The 4,791-nt window shown below is 34.1% G+C and overlaps 1 pseudogene; it reads right to left on the bottom strand.

The window, feature by feature from the left end:
- Positions 1-1,575: 1,575 nt before the first annotated feature.
- On the bottom strand, positions 1,576-3,561 carry LOC121227727 (putative protein FAR1-RELATED SEQUENCE 10; annotated as a pseudogene).
- Between the last annotated feature and the right edge of the window lie 1,230 nt (positions 3,562-4,791).

A 4,791-nucleotide genomic window follows, 5' to 3' on the forward strand; every position in this document is an offset into this window, starting at 1 on the left:
TGATGAACCTTTGATCAATATACTGGAACAGAGCTCCTAGCTTTAGACTCATCAGAAAGAGAGAATCTTAAACCTCTATAAAGTGAATAATTTTCTGTCTAATTGTCCCTTAAATGAAGGTTACATGGGATTTTAGTCTGGTAGAATAAGAACTACAATTAAGGAAAGTAAATTAAGTTCTAATTGCATAAATACTTGCTAGTAAATTTTCTAATTAGGATATTATTAGAAAACAGAATTATTTGTCTTCTTGCCATCTTTGGCTTCTTGTATTGCCCACAAAGGCATCATGACACATGGATTTCGATGGCAGATGGAAGACTGCCGCCTCTTTTCAAAGTAGTCACACAATAAGCATCCAATTGACTCAAATGGTCTGCATACATAATCAACTATCATCCTCAAAACCATCACTTTTATGTCATCAATATAATATAACTTATTTACAGAACATCAGTAAATGAAATTGCAGCTACATTCTAACAGGCTAAAAACACCAGATGTAAAATTCCAGTGTCAATTATTGTGATGCTTGAGAGAAAATCCAAACTACAAATTGGTTAAGAGTAAATTAGCTAACTAAAAGATCAGGGGAAGACAAAGAACACTCAGCAATTCAAAGATTAATGAAGAGAAGAAAATAGTCAAACTGAAATTAAGCGTATGCAAAACTTTGACAAGATGCTTGCTGAATCTCAAATGACCTTTCCTGCTACAAAAAAAAGTAAACTAGATCTGTATGGTACCACTGCAAAATATGGGAGAAATGGTGCTACCATGTAGTTTTTCACTATTTATTTTACAATGAATAGGATGTTGTCTGGTTTTAAAAGAAAACTGTCAATATGACACAATCAGCTACAAAGTACAACTTAAAACTTACACATCGGAATAAAATAAAAACAGCTGTTGAAATGAGCTGTAAGCAAAAAAAAAAAAGAGACAGAGAGAGAGAGAAGAGGAAAGACTATAAACAAAACTTCACAGAAAATATCAACGAGAAGAACAGCAAAGTAAATTAATTACTTTCATATGATAGGAGAGTTGAAGAATCTTAATGAAATTCACATTGCAGGCTACATATGAAGTTCAATCTTGTATTTGATCTACATTGCTTGTCTATTTCCTGAAGGGAATTAAAATGACTTGTCAAAAGCCATCCAAAATATGTTCTTCAGCATCTACTTCAGATATCATCATTTCAAATAGCTTTCATTCACTTGCATGTAGAAATTGAAAGAGCGCCAACTACACATGATCATCTTCATGGCACACTTTTAATTGGTTATCACTTTTGTTATTGTAGTATCTGGTGGTTTATTTACTCTGAAGAGCAGCTTTAACTACTCAGCAACTAATCAGTTGGTGTAAGCGTAAATCCATGGGTGCTCCATCGTTTTCTGGCATATCTCTAACCTCATTGAGAAGTCTTGTAAGTTCCTTTGTCAGCTCCCTACGAATATATCAGAGCGCTCTTTTGTAATTGATGATTCTGCAAATAAAGTTTCAGTTAAGGACTGGAACTCTTGAAACCATTCATCATCTTTATCATGAACAGAATGATCATCATAAACATCAAAGAGCTTTCTCTTCGCATCTACTTAGAAAGTACTTTTCAGGAAGTTGAAAGTAGTTCTTATCTATAAATACACGAAGAGCATGTCTGCACAATATCCCAGAAGACTCAAACTCCTTACATGAACAGTGATCTGTTCATCTCTGGATCCATTACAGACTTTCCATCATCTTTCTGAATGGCACAAGATATGATCATTGGCCATTTCAGATGCAGCATACTGCATGCTTACTATTATTTGTTGTAGGCATTGAATGCAAGGGTGTAGAATTTGCGTGTCTTTCAATGGTAGATGTTTATATCCTATACTGGCACTGTATCTCTTGATGTCGCTCGTTTTGTAATTGCTGCAATACCACCTGAAACAATCATAATAATAACAACATATCAAAAACAGAAAAGAAAAACAAGTTGAGGGATTACAATACAGCATTTGTAATTAACATTACCTGCTCAAAAATCCACGTAAACATGATTGAACACCGAAGATCCCTTTCAAGAAAGCATCTACAGACTTTGAATAGGCTGTTGTTGCCATTCGAGCAAGAAAATGAACTCTCACATATGACAGCACCCAAGATGTACGAAGAGAGTAGAGTAAAGTGATATGTTTATCTGAGCCAAGTCCAAATATGGAAACCATTTGATTCCATCGTAGCTCAAATCCTCTGTACTCTCCAGACGATACAATGCATCAAATTCTGATTTAAAGTCTGCATATTGAGATCCAAGCTGAAGAGAGAACCAGCTAGATACCTTTGGAAGTATGTTCCATATAGATGTAACATGTTTGGTACTCGGTAATTCACTTGTTATAGCATCTCTAAGTCGTGGATCAAGATCACTTAAAATTGTCTGTGGACATCTCCCTTTCATGAAGCGGATAAGCGTCTGCACCAAGAGGGCAAAGGAAAAATTGTAAACAAATAAGATACATCAAACCTACTTAAAATACACAAAGATTAAATCAGTAACCTGTATAGCCCATGCAAAGGAGCGCAGTGTTTCATCCTGCAATAAAACGCAACCAAAGAAAATTGGTTGACCATTGTTGTCAATTCCAAACCATGCCCCAAAAAGCATATCATATGTGATTGATCTGTAAGTGGTGTCAAAATAAACAACATCACCAAACAAGGCATATGAATTAACAGCGACACCATATGACAAGCAATGTTCTCAACCTTATCATTCTGATCTACTGTAAAATCATAAACAAAATCTTGATCAGCCTCTTTTGTTGCTTTACATGCCTCAAGAAGTTCCATTGTATCATTTTCTCTTTTCTCATTGAGCAAAGCATCATTTTCTTGAACCACTTTCTTCCGGTTTTGAACAAAATTCCTAACATCTCTCTCCAAAAAGGCAATTGCCCACCTTGAATGCCTTTTTCCAACTCCAAAACCTTCACTATACGATGTATAGGAAACCCAGCTTTTGAAAGTAGTAAATTCTCTCTTGATCTGCCTCATTAATCTTCCTATATGCAGGCAAGAGACGGACCTGGTCATCCTCTAAAAGCTCGTGATTATGAACATTGCTAAACTGTACAACAAACCATTGAGAAACCCCATCTATTACTTCCTTGGACAAGTACATCTTAGCATCACCCACACCGTACAGACTTCCTATCTCTATGGTGTTCCCCAGAAAGCTTTTTCCTTGCCGGTGCAAATCCGGAACGATAGCAAACAAATCACGCTTATAATCCCCAATTGGGGGCTCAGTCTGGACCTCTCTTTCCTAATGGAAAACCCATTTTTCCTAGCAATTTCCATATACTCGAAAGCATCATCGTCGGTCTTAAACACCATTCCAACATAAGGAGCAACCATGTCTTGGGACTGAAGTGATTCAGTTTTTACAATCTGGGATACTATGGATGTCTCTTCAGCATCTCCTTCATATGTTACATAACATTTCCAGTCACCGCATGGGCATTGCTGCCTTCTTAGCCACATGTTTTCGATGCAACGGATGCCATTTTATATAATCAATTTGAAATATATATGCAAGTACAATCAATGTCACTGCAATCCTAGACTCGCCCAAAACCTGACAGCATAAACCCTTCAAGAAACAATAATTATAAACAAGAATTAAAACGGATTCCATTTTCAAGAAAAAGAACACAAAAAACAACTAAATTAAGAAGCTACCCATTGGAGCTAAGATATATATAGCTTACTAGCTGGAAAAATTTAAGAGTGAAAGTAAGGGGAAAAAAAAACAAGAGAAAGTAGAAATAATAAAATGTTAAAGACCAGTACATAAACAAAAAGAAACTTACATAAAAAATGGCTAAAGCAGTAAAGATCAACGGACACGAAAACAATCGTAAAGTGCTTTAAGCCTTGTTGTGCTTGTGCTTGTGCTTGTTCTTCTGCATCCCCAGCTCGCGGTCTACCTTTTTTCTTTTCCTTTTCCCTCGTATTATGAAAAGTCCTCGCAGATTACCGGAAAAAAAATCCACCATTAAGCCGACATGGACATTGTTCTTGGGCCAACATGGTTCGACCGTGTTGTCAATGCTATAAAGATGTCTTCAGACCCAGAAAAGGGTTATAATTACAATATTTTATATCAAAATATATTTTTAAATTATCTATAAATTGTGTACCTGGCCTGCTTTGAACACCGAAAAGTGAGAGAGTTAGGTAAAAATGTAGGTCTCATAAATAGATTTAGACAAAAAAATTCATTTAAAAGATGGGTCAAACCTTTGCTATAGTTTTTTTTTCTTAGGCTCGACCCAAATTTATAAAAAGAAAATTAACTTTTTTTACTTTTTTGTTACTATTTTTTATTATTTTCTCACTATTTTATTATCATTTTATTATTATATTGCTATTATTTTATTGTTATTATTTGGATAATGTATAATTGTTATTTTATATTAATTTTATTATTATTTTAGAGTCATTTGCTTGTTAAATTTCACTTATCTTAATGTTATTTAAGTATACATATTTTTTAATTTATTTCAAGTTGTTAGGAAGTTTTTTAGTATTTTTTGATGTATTATATTTTTTTAAAGAAATTATATAAAAAATGCATATATATATATATATTAAATACGATTGAGTCAGACCTGAATTTTAACACATTTATTCAGGTCATTCAGGTTAAGTTTAGGCAAAATTTTAAACTTATTTTTTTTACTAAATCTGGGCTTAAAATTTTGGTTAAATTTTATTCAAACTCGACCTAACCCA

This window comes from Gossypium hirsutum, unplaced genomic scaffold, assembly GCF_007990345.1.
Source record: "Gossypium hirsutum isolate 1008001.06 unplaced genomic scaffold, Gossypium_hirsutum_v2.1 scaffold_1555, whole genome shotgun sequence".
NCBI classification, from domain to species: domain Eukaryota; kingdom Viridiplantae; phylum Streptophyta; class Magnoliopsida; order Malvales; family Malvaceae; genus Gossypium; species Gossypium hirsutum.